The sequence below is a fragment of the Thermobia domestica genome, chromosome 17 (assembly GCF_964235325.1).
Source record: "Thermobia domestica chromosome 17, izTheDome1.hap1.1, whole genome shotgun sequence".
Lineage (NCBI taxonomy): Eukaryota > Metazoa > Arthropoda > Insecta > Zygentoma > Lepismatidae > Thermobia > Thermobia domestica.
Window position 1 is genome coordinate 14,275,312 of NC_137470.1, and position 20,497 is coordinate 14,295,808.

General features: G+C 35.6%; 1 long non-coding RNA gene across 1 annotated transcript in view; it reads right to left on the reverse strand.

The window, feature by feature from the left end:
* Window positions 1-374: 374 nt before the first annotated feature.
* The window catches only part of LOC145674635 (uncharacterized), a 45,937-nt gene continuing 25,814 nt past the window's right edge, over window positions 375-20,497 (reverse strand). Inside the window, exons 4-5 of the long non-coding RNA XR_014129004.1 lie at window positions 18,976-19,230; window positions 375-7,220 (exon numbers count right to left, since the gene is read on the reverse strand). This is a non-coding gene — a long non-coding RNA (uncharacterized LOC145674635). The remainder of the gene's footprint in view (window positions 7,221-18,975; window positions 19,231-20,497) is intronic.

Below are 20,497 nucleotides of genomic sequence, written 5' to 3' on the forward strand. Positions count from 1 at the left end.
GTACCGTCATCAACCATAATAATTCTCAGTATCTGATGAAAACATCGTAACAGAACGGAAACACTCACATAACTGTACTTCTGTGTACTGTCTTATCAGTGGTGTGAGAATCGTACGCTCTGTGTCAAGATGTATCTGAATCAAAAAACCAAGTGCGCAACTACGCTTTCTCTCCTGTACTCCTCTGTATTAATACCTAGTCTACGTTGCTAAGTCAGTAGGATTGATTACGATCTATGTTGAGTTAAATATGGAGAGCTGAATAGATACTAATGCTGAAATAGCGTTGATTAATCAGCTTGTTGACTTTCTACATGTTTTACGTAATTCTGTGATACTAGTCATGGCATTAAGTAATTGCTATGCTTGTTAGATGTACTGCTGCTTCAAACGTTCAAAAGGAAACGAGAATTAACATTGTATACATTCTGTGTAGAAATTAAGATTAATTTCTTTATTGGAAGATACTTTTATGTATGGTTTATGAATAGAGATAAATTACTTACAACAAAATCGAAGACATTATTTTGATAGACAATACTTATTTCAAACCATTTCTAAGAACATAATACCTTGATAAACTCATGCTAATACGTTAAGATCATGAGTCAAAGGTGTAAACCATTATTTGAAAAAGACCTGAATTCTGCTCCCTGTGCGTGTATTGTATTGTAAATATATATTTGTTATATTTACTATGATTCAAATATGACAAAAGCTTGAAAAAGGAAAAGTGTATTCATTAATGTTTGAAATACTTTAAAATATATATATTAGTTTAACCCAACATATTTTATCCAATTTGTGGTTAAATTTATTAAGGAAAACGTTTAATGGAATGCATGGAAGTTGCTATTAATGGAAGTAGGCTAACCAAAAATTCTTGCATTAAGTAAATTTTTATACAGGGCTAGCATAAATGATTCATTCATTTTGAAAAGTATTACACGCAAATATATGTAGGATATATAAAAAGAACCACAAACCCACCAAGTTTATACACCTTCTACAAATGTTCAATATGTGCCCTTTTAGTGACACGACACACGTCCAGACGATACTCGAGCTCATTCCATACATTTTGTAGCATAGTCCTGTCAATTGTCTGCACTGCAGCACTGATGCGTTCTTTGAGCTCGACTAAGGATTGCGGTAGTGGGGTTACGTAAACAAGGTCCTTAAAATGCCCGCCTGGAAGAAGTCACAGGGCGTCAAATCAGGAGATCTGGGAGGTCAGGTGCTTTTCCCTTTACGCAAGCAACCAGTGTCCTTGAATTGCCGATACCATTTCAAAATGCTTTATTTACATGGCGGATCTTTTCTCATACTCTCTTCTGAAAGCGCGTTAAACAGCTATAACAGACGAAAATCTGGCATATTGAAGCACACAAACTTTTTCCTTGCTTTCCCTCCACTTTCGACAGGTACTAACCTCATACAGCCATACCCGATAAGAAAGATAATGGACTCTTGCTGCCACACAATACAAACTTGGTGACACAGTTCTTTTCATATATCTTTCGTGTGTACGTGTAATACTTTTGAAAATATAGCCTTTTCAAAACACGAATGAATCGTTTATGCTAACCCTGTATTTATGATTCTCAATTCTGGTAGAAACTTCATAAATGAACGAAAACAATGGTGCCCAAGAAGCTAATAAATACAATTAGAGTGTATTTTGTTATAAATAAATTTGTAATCACTGTGCTAGTCAGAAGAATACAATTAAGAAGATATACATGTTGACTATATTTTTAAAAAAGCTTACTTGCTAATTCCGAAAATTTGTTCTAGTAAATAAAGTTTAGTTTGTAAGGTCTAAGTTACTGTACATTTTTCTAGAAAATTGTGTACAAGATTATAGTGTTTCAACACTGACTTTTAAGGCGCTGCTATTTTCTAGATTATGTTTTTCTATTTGCGGCTTAACTGTATTAAGTTTCAAGGCGTGTCATAAATAATTGTTTTTATTGTGTTAAATTTATACTTTTCAACACTTTATTTCTAGACACTGTATCATAGTTATTTTCTAGACAATATCTTCAACTTCTAGTGCTTCCAAAGTGAGTTTCTGACATTGCATCATAAATTATTTCTAGGTCATGGTGTTTAATTCACAGTTTTACTGTATTAAATTTCTACGCATTGTGTCAAACTATTTTGAAGACCGTTGAAAAATCTTTAACAGTAGTTATAAATTTACAATGTATTTTAAGTTTTCCGAAAAGATGCAAGAAATAAATATTATTAAAATTTTACAACCTAGCCATCTAGTATTAATAAAAGGTTCTAGTTCAAGATAGTATATTTACTAAAAACGAGTTTAACTCTCAATTTTATAAAGTTCATGTTAATCATGATAAATGTACATATATATTGCTATTTATTTAAAAGTAAAAGAGAAAATTGAGAAAGTGATACTGAATCCATTGGAATATGTTTGATAGCTTTAAGATACTCTCAATTGTTAAGTACAATTAGGTTTTATATTTGAATTTGTAAAATTAGAAGTTATAAGTTGAAAATACATGGCATATCTTAACATAATACTGAATATAAATTTATTTACACATCCATCCACATACGATTCAGTTATACGTAGGCTGATCAATAAAAACTGATCATCAATGTTTATGAGGTGAATATAACAGCCAGGCACAGAAAACGAAATACGTCTGCGTAGTGGGAGAAGTGACGAATAGATCGAGCAAGTTTTGAAGGCCATGACGTCAAGAATGTGACGTTGGCAGCCGTTCAAGCACACGTAGTTTCAGTTTCGCATAAGGCAACATGGAAGTGACACGCGAAGAACAGTACAGAAATTCTGTTGACTATTTTGCATAGATTAAAAAAAAACTATGTAGAGGATGAGGTAGCTGGTGAGTACTTCAAATTATATGCACATAGCCAAAGTGCCTCTATAAAAATTGTTTCGTAAGTACCTTATGATTCTGAAACATGTATTTTTGGATAGGGCACATACTAGTTCCTAAATAAAGTCTGAACCCGACTACGGTAGGTCCCATAGTTTTGGAGCTATGAACCTTTGAAGTCTTAACCCGACTACGGTAGGTCCCATAGTTTTGAAGCTATAGACCTTTAAACTTCATTTTTTCATGTTTTCGGCAGCCTATAACTCCGAAAGGAAGCATTTGTGCACCCAGATTGGTCTATACTTTTGTCTTATCTTGGTGTCAGAAATCACCTCCCAAACGTTGTTGTTGGTGTTGTTTTGAAACACCCTGTATAATGCTGTTCACACCAAATGAAATGTTATGACCTTGTGTCCCCCATGCCTCTCTTCGAATTTGTGCATTCTCGCCAGCTGAAAATGAAATTTTTGAGTTTTACGTCCCACGGTTATGCCGGCTAGGCTAAACGAGACGGTGATTATGAGAAATGAATGAAATGGTGGAATGATGAAAGTGGGGGGAAACGGGAGAAACCTGAGCAATTCCACGCACACGGTGTTTGTCTCACTACCTGAAAGTTATATGAAGTCATAGCATTCTGAGAGATTAAAATAAATTAAACAAGCAATCGGTCATGTGATTTAAATTGTCCAATCACAGCGATTCTGAAGATCGCCCGAGGAAGCAGAACGCACTCAAACGAAGATGGACGAATATTTTAAATATGGAGTCTTAGCGCTAAGGTGTGGAATAACGAGAATGGAACCTTAACTTGTTACTGCCAAAGTTTGAACGTAAGTACAGAATATTAAATTTTTTATTCATTTAATTGTAAATTGCTGCTTTATTAAATTTAATACTGTATAATTTCTCTTTCCACAAAAAAGACAAAGCTCGCTTATGTCTTGAGCTTTCATAACTGGAGAACGAAGTAACAGTAAAGCGTCCCTAATCAAACGTATTTTCAAGGATTTTTTTTAAGATTTACATTGGAATTTGAAGTGCATACTTAACGATGCTATATGTTACTCTGAGGTACTAATTTTCCGAAATATGGCCGGCCAATATTAAAGCAGCTTCGCGCTAATGTACAGTGCCGCGAAACTATGGGTGCACGATTACCTTTCCATATGGAAGATTAGTACCAATGCTTAAATTTAGGTACAAATTGATGAAAGATCTGCATGAATTTGGTTATTGGTTAATTTGGAGTTAACCATCCCGTTCAGCATCAAATTATATGAGACATTATCAAGAGTTTAACGAGCTCCCACCGGGAATCGAACCAAGGTCTCCCGCGTCAAAGCCGCGTATGCTAACGGTATAACCATGGGGGAGTTCTGTATAAATTTGGGATTGGTTATTGGAGTTTAGCTTCCCTTTCTACATGAGACACAGATGTCCGATTTAAGACGGGACAACATCGTGCTAGTGGGTTTTCTTGGGATTCTTGCATTTCCTTCAACACGAAAAAAAAATACTTTAATTTCTTTCTCCAGGTTTGCTGTAGATTGATGAAAGGTGTACACGAATTTGTTGATTTGGAGTTTAGCGTCTCGTTTAGCATCAAAGCTATATGAGACGTGGACCTACAGCTTAAGGTGAGATCCAAACCATACGAACCACGCTAACCATATGGCCAAAGGATAATTCTGCATTAATTCCAGGTTGGTTATTGCCGTTTAGCGTTCTTTCTACATGAGAGAGAGAGAGATCTACCATTTAATATGAAATTTAAATTTAGTCATAGCCTATCATGGGCTGTAGGACAGGAAGAGGGACGTTTTTTTTCAGTGGTAGGGCATGTACACATCTGGTGCTAGGAGCACTGGACCGATCCCAGGCCAAGTGCGTTTGCGGTGAACAACATCGTGTCCGTTGGTTTTCTCGGAGTTTTCCCGTTTCCTCCCATATCGTCATTCCGCCAATTATTTCATCATCGTTCAGTTCCATTAGTCATCTCCTTTAGTGTAAAGAATATAATTATGGAACGTTAAACCCAAGTGTTTCATTTCACAATATGTCCCTAGCATAATAATGTGCTCTTTTTTTTTTGGCCATTTTTGGGCGCACTTTCGTTCCGTTCGAATAGCCTGTTAAATTGGAAACGTTGCTCTTTTGTTTAATAAAGGGCGCCTTACCAGTATGGAGCCCAAACGACTAGTGCAATTGGAAAAATTCCACCATTTTATATTGAAAACTACTTCTTTTCAACAACTTCCATCTCTTTACTCATAACGGAGTTGACCTATGGTCCTGGACTTTTGATGCACCCGGTATATGCAGGGTGGTTGTAAATTCAATACTTATTTTTAATTTGGATTATCCTAGAAACTAGCTTCAGTTATAGATTTCGTGTAATACTGTTTACTAATGTGAGGTTTACCATTTATGATTTCACTTGATCCCGTGAAAACAGCAAACTATACAGCGTAGAGGACGTCTAGTGTGGAGTGACGTCTACGAGATTCATTGGTCCATACATGCTTCGCAACACCATGAATAGTGTACGATACTTGGAGATGCTTCGAACGTATGTATGGCCTGTGATTCAAGAATGGGAAAGTGGAAGGGAATTGTTGTTCATGCAAGATGAGGCTTCGCCCCATTACGCAATTCCAGCGAGAGCATGGCTTGATGACAATTTGCGTGGTAGATGGATTGGCCGCCAGGGACTGACAGAATGGCCTGCACACAGCCCCGATCTAATCCATGCGACTTCTTCCTTTGCGGTTGGGCTAAGGAACAAGTGTACAAATTAAAGCCAACGGATATTAAGTCTTGAGCAAAATATCCGTGAAGTGTTCGCAAACGTTCCAGTTGAATTGCTAAGAAGAGCTATGGATTCTGTTCCTAAAAGGTTCCACAAGTGTGTGAAAAATGTGGGTGCATACATTGAAATGTAACTTAATAACCAAATGGTACACCGTAATAATGTATTCAATGGAAATGAAACTGATATGTTATTTACTATTTAAAATATTCATTGTTATAAATAGGTACTGACTTTACAACACCCCATATATTCCATATTTAGTGTATTCCTTCATTTGTACTGATTGTCATCAATTTAAGTGTTTTTCCTATTTTTGATTCACTGTAATTCGAAACAGATGTAACAAGTTTTAAAGGATTTTGATATTAAAACTAGATAAGAATGAAATTTTTCAGTTCAACGTCCCACGATTATGCCATTTTAGCTTAAAAGAGACGATGATGAAAGCAAGTGAATGATGATGGAAGAATTGGTGGAATGATAAGGTGGGACGACAGGGAAAAATGAAATGAAATTTTTGTTTTACGCCCCACGGTTATGCTGGCTAGACTAAAGGAGACGGTGATGATGAGTAATGAATGAAATGGTGGAAAGAAGAAAGTGGGAAGAAACGGGAGAACCCCGAGAAAACCAACGAGCACGGTGTTTGTCCACCACAAAGTCCACACGCGCGAGCTGAGATCGAACCAGGGACCCCAAGCACCGGAGGTGAACGCTCTACCACTGAGCCACCGCGCCCCCAGGGGGACGACATGGGAGTACCTCGAGAAGACTCACGGACGCGGTGTTGTCCACCACTTAGTTACTTGGCCGGGGATCGAACCAGGAACCCCACACATCAGAGGTAAGCGCTCTACCACTGAGCCACCGCGCCCCCCAGCAGACGAAAATGATACCTCATTAAGCACACATTATGAGTCAAATCTTGCATAATACAAAATCAAATAACTCTCTTGTATTTTAAGATAGAGAAATAAAACATATGTCGTTTTAAGATCACTATAATGACTTACAATACTAATGCACAAATCCTTGCTAGTTCTCTATAATTAAGGAGACATTTACGTTTAAACCTTAAAGCATATTTTTTAAAAAAGTAACTCTTTGTAGTTGGAGTGGAAATATTTCAAAGAAAACGTTCGATTTAAATATTATAGTTTATTCCGCATAATTTCCAAACCTTTCTTCGTTTCATCATAAAAATGAATTTTCTGGCTCCATTATGTAAAAAGTTACGTGTGTTTAAAAATTTAATTGTGAATTTTGGCGGCAGCCATGTTGATGACATCAAACCTCGATAATAAACAACGGGATTCGTGGGGATTTTTCTTGTGACAAGTACATCATAGGTACCATTACTATTCCAGTAGGTTTACTTTTTTATTTTAAAAGTCTGGATTTACTCCAAATTTGGCTAATTTCACTGAACTATTAGAACATCGAAACCAAGATCCACATAAGGTAAATATACTTCTTGTCAAAGCTCCACTTCCACTACGTAGAAACAGACACATCCTTTCCACTGATATCTGAAAAAAAAAAAGAAAGAAAGAAAAAAGAATTAAGGTTACTTTACTGTTCAATTATTAGAACAGTAAAAATTCAGTTCTATAAACCATTCAAGAAATAATACTGTACATATTTTATTTTCAAACTAAAACAGAACGAACTTTACAACTTAATTTTTCTAAGGTATCACTGCCCTAGTATTGATAATCTATCTAATATAAATAAAATAAAGAGTGTGTTTGTCTGACTGTGTGCGGCCTGGGGATCAGACGAGTGGACCGAGTTACCAAATTTGGTTACGGGTACCTTGCTCCAGGCCCCAAACCTAGACGAAGCGTTTTCTTTTCTCTCTCTCTCTCTCTCTTTTTTTCAAAATTACAACCAGGGCGGTCTGAGAGGGGTGGGGCGTTTGCCGGAACATGTAACAGTAGTAGAAAATGACTGATATTAGTGTTGAATCCATACTTCTGCAGTCACCGAGATCAATAGTGAAACTCCGATTGCATTTACCCATATGGCTGCGGACCAGGGGTCACTGGGAGAGGGGGAAGATAAAGAGACATGTAAAAATAATCCAAAATCACCGATATTAGTGGCAAACCTATAGTTTTCGGGGTCACTGAGCTCAATGGTGAAACTCAAGATCGCGTTTACTTTGAAATTTAGTCCTCATCAGCTAAAGAACGGGGGCCATAATGGAAGGATCATCGAGACATGTAAAAATAATCCAAAATCACCGATATTAGTGTCAAGTCCATAGTTTTCGCGGTCAGTGAGATGAATGGTGATACTTCCATAGGCGTTGACTTCAAAATATAGCCCCCATTAGCTGGGGGCCAGGTGTTTTTTTTTTTTTTTTTTTTGTTTTTTTTTTTTCAAAATTCGAACCAGGGGGTCTCAGGGGTCGTTTAACGGGATATGTGAAAGTCAGGGTTGGCAAAAACCATGGTTTTTATTGAAAAAAACAAAAAGCAGGTTTTTTGGGTTTAAACCCGGTTTTTTGGTTTAAATAATTTGTTCTATGTATTTATATTACACATGGACACAAATAAGTTTGCTTCGCCTTCGTGTTATTATGCACCAAAGGGGTTGTGCTGAGAGGGTCACATAAGCTAAAAGCGGAATCCAAACCTCTTCTCGGCTTACATCCGAGAGAAATTGTTCTCCATTTGGACTCGAAAGCGGGACTAATTGGCCACAAGTGCGATGAGTCTGCCGACTCACTCACTCTTGATAAAAATACGTCGTACTGACCTTGACATACTTGTTAATATAATTGTCAAGAGTCATTTCAGAAGGACAAAAAGATAAACAGTTTCACAAATGAAACCATTATACAGAATTGTATATAAATCGGGAAACTCCTGCCTTAGCCATTGGAAAAGTCCTGTTATTACTTTAAATACAAAGCAATAACGGAAAAATTCCGTTATTGCTTGGCATGTAAAATTTTATGGTCAACATATCATAATTAGTACGCTAAAACTGAGATATTAAAGTACAAATTTAGTATGTAGATATCATTCAATTAAATCAAAATTGAAAGTGGAAGCTACATAGACAGTCGATAAATTTTGCCAATTTCTATCAATATATTTAAGCAACCGTGGCTTCTTAATAAAACAAGACGCATTGTCATACAATTTGGTTTCGTTTCGTGTGTTTAGGCTTAACATCCTTATGTAATACCCAGGTAAGAAGATTTTCGCTTGAAGTAACATCCGAGTCGCTACTTGATTTACACTTGAAAGAAGGGTTGTGGTTCGACCGAGAATTGGACATGGGACTCCTCGATTAAAAGTTGAAAGAGAGATAATACTAATGCAGGTGGTATGATATGTGGAAAGGTTACCATGAAGTTCATACGATTGAAAGCATTTTTCGTTTTTTTTTTTTTTTTTTAATGGTTCAAACCATTTTTTTTTTTTTTTTTTAAATAAGCTGGTTTAAACCAAGGTTACTAGAGAGAACAGGTTGCCTCTTATCCGTGCTGCACTGTCATAGGCTGTTTCGGAATGACGTCACCCGAGGACCCATGAAGCGCGCAAAAAAATTGTCGTCTGCTCTTTTAACGCTTAAGAATAAGGAAGAGGGTCTTCGCGTGAGAAATCCTATACTGAATTAACGTTATATATTAAAATACTTTTTTGCTGCTTGCATGCAGAATCAAACTTAAGTGTCTGTAATTTACTACAGAGAATATTGATCGAAAAATTAATTTATAATAATTGTGTTCTACGATAATATATTGTTAGAAATCTTACCTCATTGGACAAGTTTCCTGATCTTTTTCTTCCGTTTGTCCTGGGAGCTTCCGTCTCTTTTTACAAAAACCTTAACATTTTTCTGTCTTGCCAAACTATTCAAAAACTTGATTCTGGCAAATGTTCTCATTCGCACAAATGTAGTCACTATTGCAGAATCCACGTTAGCACTACTCCCACAAATAATTCCCTTCAGACATTTCATGCTATCTTTTCCCCTACGCACTGTTCTTCCATGATACAATGAAAACTGTTTTTCCATATCTTTTACACATGAAAGCCATTCTTCAGTGGGCTGTGTGAGATGGCCATGAGACAAGCTTTGAGTCCATGATGGTGAAGAGTGATGAACGGGAACATTTTTATTGTATTGTTGACTTAAATGAGGGTGTGTTTTTTTGTATTTTTTTTGCAAGCCAACCTGCTATATACTCCAGTCCATCTTCTTTCATTGCTGATTTTGTCTCAATATCGCACATTTCACTTAACTTAAGAACATCTTCGTCTTTGGTCATTGTCTTCAGCATTTCATCAGTATATACAACACCACATTTTTAAAGAAATTTGCTTGAAATAAATTCTTCATTTTAAACAGTATTTGTGTTCTTGTTAGTTTCCAGTACGCCAGGATTATTGCCTAAAATAATCATTCTAATTCTATTTAATGCATTTAAAGCTGTAGGATGATCATAGAGTCCTCCATGGGAACGAATCTGCGAAAACATGTTTTTTCCAAAGAGTCCTGATTTAAACGATGTGTTAGAACATACTTCATTCCCATGCTCCGAACACATGAGAGAAGATGTTTCACGGATATAATGGACACAAGAATGGCTGTTTGAAATACTTGCATGCTCTTTTTGCCTCGACACAACATACTACTAATTGTATTATACATTTTATCTAATGCAACATTTTGTTCTTCTAGCCGGATTCCGTATCCCTTTTTAGTTGGCAGATCTGAAGCTGATGGAACATATGTGTTCATAATATCAAACCAATCATTAACGGTTCCAATAAAATTTGCAGTGTTCTCAGCCAACTGAGGATCATCTCCAGGTTTAAAGTGATGAAGAGCTGCTGCAACAGTGTGCGACATCAATTCTGCGGCTCTTCTTACTTTCATCCTTTCCGCACCTTCACAATTTATGTGATTTTCAGTTAATTTATAACAAGTTTTAATTTCATGACTATCACACTGGATAAGCGCATTTACTGAATCTTTGGTCACATAACTGCCATCAGGAAAGATGAAACCTGTATCCAGAAACCAATTCCGAATTAATTTTAATAGGTGCGGTGCATCTGCGAAAAAGTATATTTTTTCCTGTGTTCTTGTATTATAAGCCCAAGTTCGTTCAATGCTTATCCCGTATTCCTTCCATAAACCTTGATTAGCTCCACCCATATCACACACACATGCTATGACTTTGTAGCCTATATCTGACAGCCGAAGAATTAAATTGTCGAGAATATTTTTAGACATATTTTGATCAAATTTCACATAGACTAATTGTTTCCAATTTTTGAACAAACCTCTGGCCATTACAGTTTGCATTTTTGAATAAGGACCTATAATTTCATCTTTCAACTGGTCGTACTCATAAGCGCTTTTAACTTTCATCTCGTCAAACTGTAGAACTGTGAGTTTTTCAGTATCTTTACAATTTAATCCAGCTACTTTCATCATACATAGAATATGTTCCAATATACCATTCTCGCTTCTCATATCGAGTTTTGAAGCCCATTTCTGTAAAGTTGACAGTCCAGGTAGTGGATAGTGTAGTTTTTGTCTAAGGTATACGTACGTTTTTTTGCCTAGGTACCTTAGCGTAAAGGCTACAGAAATGTCTTCATCAGTCCACCTAATACGCTTTTGTTTATTTGTTAGCATCTTAATTTGGTTATCAGTAAAAATCCGTCTCAGTCCCGATACAAGCTTCTCGTGAACCACGCGAAGAGAATTATTTTTACTTCTATATTGAAGGAGTTCTTTTGGCAAATCTGAAAGTGCTGTTTTTTTAAGAGTTAATTTCCTTTCTGTTGTTTCAAGTTTACTTTTTAATATTTTGTTATTCATTTTCTCCTGTAAAAGTTGATGTTTTAATTCATCTATTTGTTTTTGAAGGAAAATAGAGGAATCATCTACTGTAGTTTCTTCTGTATTAACCATAGAAGCATCTAGACAGTCTATTTCTTCCCTGGACTGCAGTAAAGTAGCTACAACTTTTCTATTGTCTCTTATTGCTTTTCTTTTCGCGCGGTCTTCAGATTGTTTTTCTTTATATACATCTTTAACTAACTCCAAATTAACTGAAGGTACGGCGTCTTTTTTTAGTTTCATGACGAGAGGCAGCCCTAATAATTCGTTTTTTAGATCTCTTTCGAAGTCACTGGAAACAAAATGCTCTGAACACACTCTACACGAATCTGGATTCCACTTGCCATCACGCCTACAACGTTGAACCCACTGTCTTCGTAGTTCTGCATCTACGGGGAATCTAAAATATTTGACCTGTTTTTTAAGATCATCTTTTTTCGTGTTCACTAAACTATTGTTGCATACTGCGACAGTACACCTTTTGCCCGGCATATTAAAAACTTTTGCAAGTACTATAGAATGCAACTAATTAAAAACTAAATTTTCACATCACCACAGAAGTATATATTTAAAAATCACTTTACATTCGATGCACTAAATTTCAAATATGAATATAACAGATTCATTCCAGGAAAAACTATAATAATAATAAATAAATATAACACAACTAAAAACACTACACTGTAAAAATGAAATAACCAAGAAAATGGCCCAAGTTTTCACTAACACGAACAGCTGAAAACAATCTGTTAGCTTACGATATAGATTCAAATAAAATTTGCTTTCGAACGAACGAACGAACGAACGAACACACACACACACACACACACACACACACACACACACACACACACACACACACACACACACACACACACACACACACACACACACACAAAAACAAAAAAAAAAAAGATTTGCAAAACACTTGTCACACAAGCTTGTCAAACAATTAACATTCTTTCGCACCCCTCATATGTCTTCAAAGCGTTGGGTCTCCATGTGACGTATTTACGATCTTCACCGACTTCCTCCGAACGAAAACCGAAGTGTTTCGAGGCAACCTGTTCTCTAGTAATTTTGGGTTTAAACCACCTTGGTTTAAACCATCCAACCCTGGTAAAAGTAGTAGAAAATGGACGATATATATATTTATTTATTTATTCAGTTTGTTTACATAGATATTTTATCTGACCGACGTGAAGAATAGGTATATTCAGCTAGTAGGGAAATAAAACCTAAAGCAATTTAAACTTGCACTATGAAACACATTTAATATTTGTTACGAGGCGCATCCATGTGTTCCATAGCTGCGAAACCATATGTTGTGCGAAGCAACTGGTGCACATGAGAGAGTAAAGTCCTAGCATGGCGCATGCGCGAGCGGAACTTTCCTAGTGCTCTCAGTAGTATCGTGGCAGTGGTTGAAGACGGACGTTTAGTTATATTTTAGGTATATTGGGGGTTTACAATATAGCTAAAAACACCCAACAAAGAAAGAAAGAAAAAAAAAAAAGTTGGGGACTGGTATCTAAATAGATGAGAGCCCTATGTAACTGTTGTTTAAACAGCACAAATTGACATACCAAAAAGGGCTAGAGAAAAGCTGTAAGTTAGGTGTTTCTGCTAAAAATGGTTCACACTGTAGTGATCAAAGGTGTGGGAGATATCTACCAGTTTCTCAAACGGAAAAGTTGTAGGAGACAGGCTAATGTATTCCATCCCTCAGGGGGCTCAAGCTTTTATATATATTTTTTTCCGGCAATAGTAGCAATCGTATGAGAACAGTGTGAGTTTCCGATAGACATTAGTCGACCGTCAACACCGTGGAAACCGTCAGGTAATCCACACATAAAATAATAATGAGTTTGTTCAAATTTCGCCCCCAAGTAACCTCAATTTCCTCATAGTTTAAATTTCCTGAATTAGCTATAGAGGTTGGTGATGGGACTGTTAAGAAACCAAAGTCAAGTTGTAAGCTAGCTGTATGCATCAAGGAAGCAAAGCGAAATTACTGCATGTGTGGCTGAGTACACCAAATTAAAACTGACAAAACTCTTCAAAATTGAAACTCAGATGTTCAGAAGAAAACAAATTAAAAGAAGCTTGTGCAACTTGTCGGGAATTTATATCAAACATCAATTCAGCTGTTGAATCGTACGAATCCTGCAAAGAAAAGGTGCAAATTACTAAGTAGAAAATGTTCAAAGTGTAGAATAATTTTATGTGAAAGATAAATGGGACTGTTTTCGCTAGAGCGCTAACAAAAAGGCACTATCACTGCAACATCTGCAGGGGAAAAAGTGCTGAAAGTGAGAAGGTACATGACCCACAGTATTAACGAACCTTTCGTCATGTATAAGAAGGAAGATTCACTATTCCACATTGTAAGATCAAAATTTTATGCACAGCGACTTAAGTGGGTAGTTCCGCACCCACCTAGAAATGTCTGTGTATGTGGTATTGTGCCAATTTTGAATTTTGTGTGGTAACTTTGAAGAACGCACTTGAAGGAGTGACATATGATACCTTAATGGATGTGAATTCATTAGTCCTGGTTAGAGATGCAAAAAAGCCAGCTTTTTTGAATCGATGGTTTTTTCACATAAAAAGCCGGCCTTTTTGAAAAAAAAACAAAAAAAAACGAGAATTTTGGGAATTTGGCTTTTTTCATTTTCATTATTTTTCTATCTAAATAGCTTTCTTATAGTATATTCTATAGTTAGATAAGAATTCCATGGCCTAAATGCCATATTTCGCTCTGAAATTCATCAAGATGGATGGAGCGCATGTTTTACGAATTAAAGCTAACATGAAGAATGCAGTATTTGAGGGCAATTTTAGAGGCTATTTGACTTTTGAGTTATCGACATTTTTTTTTTCTCTAGATCATTTTAGTTTGTCATCCATGTTTCACTTCTAAGAGATTAGTACTCTAGCTTCTAGCGCAAAAGTTAAACTTATGTTTTTCTATATATCCGTCAAAGCGTACGTTTTTCAATATATCCGTCAAACCTTACTTCCACATTTCTGTTATACTGTAGCTGTGCAACAATTTAGCAATAATTTTCCTGATACAATCTTGAATACCAATTTATACAAATAATCAGTAGCGGATTTAGAAAAGTACTTTGGGAGGGGGTTCTCTTGATTGTTTCGTTTTCTATAAAGTGCTAATTTTATTTGGGAGGTGCTTGAAGTTTATGAGTACAGGCATAACTAATATTTCGTTTTGTTTACATATTTAGCAATAATCTTCCGGATACAACTTTGAAGATCATTTTATGCTCATAATCAATGGTGGATTTAGAAAAGTATTTTGGAAGGGTTTTCTCTTACCAATGTTTAGTTTTTCTAAACATTCGTAATTTTTATTTGACGGGAGCTTAAAGTTTATGAGTAAAGGCATAACTAATAGATATTTCGTTTGTTTTAGACATTCCGTAATTTTGGGGAACAGGCTTCAGTCCGAAAGACCGCCCCCCTATCTTCGCAAAACAGTCACTGCTGGTAATAAGTAATAATAACGATTTAAAAACAATAAGAAAGGAAGTCGGCCAACTCACAGTACACGCACTATTTCTACATTCACAGATGGAATGAAGAAAAGCTTTGTCAGAATGGTCGAATGCTGAGTTGAATCCCGGACTTCCCGATAGAAGCGCAAAAGCTAACCACTCAGTCATGTTTGTTGTGCAATTGTATTTAGCTTAACTTAAATATATTCCGTAGTCCTATATTTTTTTTTTGGGGGGGGGGGTTCCATAATGATATGTTGAATCCCTGTTGTTAAAAATTCAGAAAACTTGAGGACTGGGTAAACTGTGATGGTGGTTATATAAAACAACTGTAGAATTTCAAGAATATACGGAACCAAAAGCTCTAGATGTGCAGCCTTTAAGTGTATCATATAAATCTAAATACTTCTCTTGTTTTATTTTAATTTTATTTAGTTTCAAAAAGTGGGTATGGAATATTTTGAAGTAAAAATACTACATACAATTTTGCTAGTTATTTGTGTATTTTTTTTTTTTAAAGAAGTGTTTACTTTTAGGGTTGGCTCGTTTACACCAGATTTTCTTTTTAATAACTGGTTTAAACCAAAAAAATAAAAAGGAACGAAAAATGCGAATCATGTCAACTTCATGGTGACGTTTGCACATATCAAACCATCTGTATTGGTTTTATTTCCTTTTCACCTTTTAATCAAGGTGTCCCATGTTCAATTCTCGGTCGAACCGCAACCCCTCTTTCATGCGTAAACCAAGTAGCGGTTCGGATGTCACTTTAAGCGAAAGTTTTCTCCTTGATAACCTCGGTATTACGTAAGGATGTTAAGCCTAAACATATGAAACGAAACCAAATTGTATATTTCTGCATGCCTGAATGGCTATTCTTTTATAAAGAAGCCAAGGTTGCTTAAATATATTGATAGAAATTGGCAAAATTTATCGATTGTCTACGTAGCTTCCAACATTAGCTTGGATTGGACTTTCAATGATATCTACATACTAAACTTGTAATTTAATACCTCAGTTTTAGCGTACTGATTACGATACGTTGACCTTTAAATTTTACATGCAAAGCAATAACAGGATTTTCCAGTTATTGTTTTACATTTAACGTAATGACGGGATTTTCCCGATGGCTAGGGCGGGACTTTCTCAATTTAAGAAATTTACTGACGAGCCTTCTTTAAGCTTATGAGACCTCTACCAGCATAACTCCGTTGTTGCATAATAACACCAAGGCGAAACAAACTTATTTCTGTGAATATGTAATATAAACACATAAAGCAAAATATCTAAATAAAAAAAAAACTGGTTTAAACAAAAAAAAAAAGTTTCAAACTCCCCCCCAAAAACGGGTTTTGGGCATTTTCAAAAAACAACCATGGTTCTTGCCAACCCTGCTTACTTTTGTATACAGGAGGTTAAAAAATTCTTGTTATATGCATTGGTTAAACCTTTGTAATTCATAATGTAAATATGTTGAAGTAAAATTGTTTGAAATATTTTTTCGAAATTCATGGTTTATTTTCGAGGTTTTATATTATTATAAGCATCAATCACTAATTAAATGACTTTTTGTGTTATAGAGAAGCGAAACAGTCTGCTTTATTAATTTAAAGCAGAATTTTGAAAAAAAGCCCAAAATTTCCCAAGCGAAAAAAGAAAAAAAAACGAAGCAGAAAAAACCGAGTTTTTTTTTTCCCAAAAAAGTCTGCTTTTTTCCGAGCCCTTGCATCTAGTCCTGGTAATCTGTAATGTGCAACGAGAGAAATGTTTCTTTGAGGATGTGGTGCTCCGGAAAGGAAGAACTCGCCTTACAGACAAAGCAGATGACTTTTGAGGTTACATATGCAACACACAAGGAAAAGAAACTCATTAAGAAAACTGTTACCCTTGATACTTTCATTGACTAACTTGGGATATGGACAGTGTAAGCAGTAACATAACATGACAACAAGCCAACTGGATCCTGTTTCTACTTTGCATTCCAATCTCTGCGAGATCCATCTTAATATTGTCCTCCCATCTGCGCCTAGGTATTCCTAATGATCATTTTCCGATTGGATTTTCAGTTAAAAGTTTCAATGCGTTTCTACTTTCTTCCATTTTGGCTACATGACCCGCCCACCTGAGCTCCTAGACTTGACGGCCCTAACACTGTTTGGTAGATCATGCAGTTCTTCGTTATGAAGTTTCAGCCATTCCCCATTCCCGTTCCTCCTGGGTCCGAATATTCGCCTTGGGATTCTAGTCTCAAATACTTTTATTCTGCGTTCTTCCTTCAAAAAAGCGACCATGTCTCACAACCATACCCCGCAACAGACATAATTAACGTTCTATATACTTTAAGCTTCAAATTCTTCGATAAAATTCGTGAAGACAAAAGAGTTTGGACTAAATAACATGAATTCGTTGCTTTCAGCCGACAAGTTACCAAATATTGGGTAAATATTAAAGAAGATGTACCAATGTAAATGCTTAATTTACTTTACTAATATATCGTGAGACGAATATTCGGACCCAAAACATTTGAGTTGAGTTGATTGTGAGTTTAACGTCCCTTTCAGCAATGAGACTATATGAGACAGCACCTACTGATTAACGTCGAATCCGAACCACATGAGCTCCCGCCGGGAATCAAACCCGCGTAACTGGAATATTAATCTGAAAACGACCATTTAGAAGACCTAGGCGCAGATGAGAGATCAACATAAGATAGATCTAGTAGAAATAGGAATAGAAAGTAGAAACAGGATTCAGTTGGCTAAGGATAGAAGTCAATGGACTGCTTTTGTGAAAGCGACATTGAACCTCCGGGCTCTAGAGGCCATAGAGTTACTTAGTTATTAATATACAAAGTACTCGTACAAACATGTAAATAAAAATTAATACGTTAAAGTTTTATAGAAAAGACTACTTCAATGAATGTAGCAAATAAGATTTCTAAAATAAGATTTCGAATTTCATCTTATTAGTAACATTTGCTTTATCGTAAAATTTGCTTTTCATAAAATTCTTCATCATAATATGCTCAAATAAATAATTATTTTCATACCAGGTGCGCACTTCTATATTGTATTCCTATTTTCTCTTCTAAACAACTGAATTAAATTGAAAGCCAGAACAAAAATTCTAATGGGGACTCTGTACTTCTTGTGCATAACAACCTTTATTCAGCTTCCATTTTAATACATCCAATAAATTGTTCTTATTAATTATTAGGAAGAGGATTAAGTGGAAGCATCCTCTAGATGTTTTCGCAAACTTCATCCATTACTTTAGTAGAGGTTTGTAGAGCATTTTGGTAGCATGATTAATACACTGAAGAACATTATGTGAACCTTGTACTGTATGTGTGTTGTTATTGATATTCAGTATTTGTGGTACTTTTGATGACTTTTGAAAACGAACAGCAACAGCTTACTTTCGCCCGTGTACAAAAAGAGAAAAACAAGAAACAAATCATTACGTTTATTGTATTATAAAATTAAGATGTGAGAATCAGACATTTTTAAAGCATTTTTACACACACACACACACACACACACACACATATATATATATATATATATATATATATATATATCTACGTAAGAGTTTTTAGTTACAAGACTACAGTGATATGCCAGTTGGACATTATTATTATTACTGTTAATAATAAATAATAATAATAATAATCATAATAATACCCTGAAAGGTATGCAACTTTTTAACCATTATAAACGTGAGGTCCAGCGTACAGGCACCTTTATATTTAGAAATAAAACGCTGTGTATATATGTGGGAGGGAGAATTTCCTAGAAGTCCTTCCCACATTTTAATTCATTTCAATTTATAACGAAGACAGATATTTTAGTGAAATAACATTTGTACTGCACAAAAGTCTTTAAAGTTTTACCTGCGTGTCTGTTATCCTCATTGCCTAACTGGCCAACATTCACACCGATTCATTCGTGAAATGTCCTGACTCCGAACATTTTCTGACTGTAAGAACGAACCCCATCTTGCTCCAGTTGAACATCATCCTTGATTCCCAGTGCAACCAACTGGGAAAAGAGGAACGTTTGAAGTATGTTGAAGTAGATAGCACCCATCATGGTAGGTAGGAAGGGTTAACATTATGACGAATTCCGGAAGTCCATGTCTGCAACAGCTGCAAATAGTTAATTCATTAAATCAAATAGATAAAAATGAAGGATCATTGTTAAATGAAATTAGGTATATTTGAAAATCAAGTACAAAATCATAACCCACAACTCCACAGAATTTTATGAACTTACCACTGTATAATCCACGATTTTATCAAAAAATAAAAAGTGACAATGCTGCACAACTAAATAACACACGTAAATCTTCAAAGGGAAATAAAAACCAATGGAGTCAATAAAATTAGCCAAAATGCGTATTGTGTGCAACTAGACATGATAGTGGGAATTGTAAGAGGAGTTGACCTATCAATTACAAACAACCAAACTGGTTATGTTAGTCTTGAAACAAATGTAAGGCAGTGAGGGTATTCTAACTATATATAAAACTACATGATCTCACTGACATAAAATAATGGGTACTTCCGGTTGATATGGAAAACTGAAATTTCGCATGATCGTAGCTTTTTGGAACTAACTCACAAGGAAATTGCCAAGAGTGAATATTTTTAATTTTTAGGGGGTCTAAAGCGGGATGAAGAAATTCCCCATGTTATTTAAATGGGCCCTTTTTTTAATACTTATAATCCAGTGGCAAAAGCTAAGTGGTCCTGTTCATTCGGCTTCGGATCATAAGGCGCAATCGATTGGGAGTTCGATTGCCTCTGAAGAGCATGGTTAGGATTTTTAACTGTCGTTGATATATTTATGTTTGTGTTCATGTCGTGTTTCGATTACCTAAAATTCACGAGAGATGACCATACAGACCAGTGTGCCGGTTGGAACAAACGTTAATAATAATAATAATAATAATAATCATAATAATAATAATAATAATAATAATAATAATAATAATAATAATAATAATAATAATAATGCCAGCGCGTGTGTCTTCGGAGCACATGGTCCCAAACCCCATTCCAGGTGGGAGAGAAAGAAAAATTTAATTTTACAATCAATTACCCGTCTCTTTTACCATAAAGAGCATATCTGTAGGACTTTAGTTTCATCAAATCATTTAGTTTTTTCAAGCGAATCCGTTTGGTTTGGGGGGGGGGGGGGGGGAGTAAAGGAAGGATTGTGAAGAAGAATAAATATTCCTTGCATTGTTGGAAAGATTATGGAATTGGAAAGCTTACCTTTCGGAATTGACTTGTAAAATTTGATTAGAGTACAACTTTCTTTTAGGATCATGATTGAAATCGTGCCCTTTGGTACAGTTCGAATAAAAGTATTTGATAAAACATGAGCATGTGGGTGGTGTAAGTTTTATTG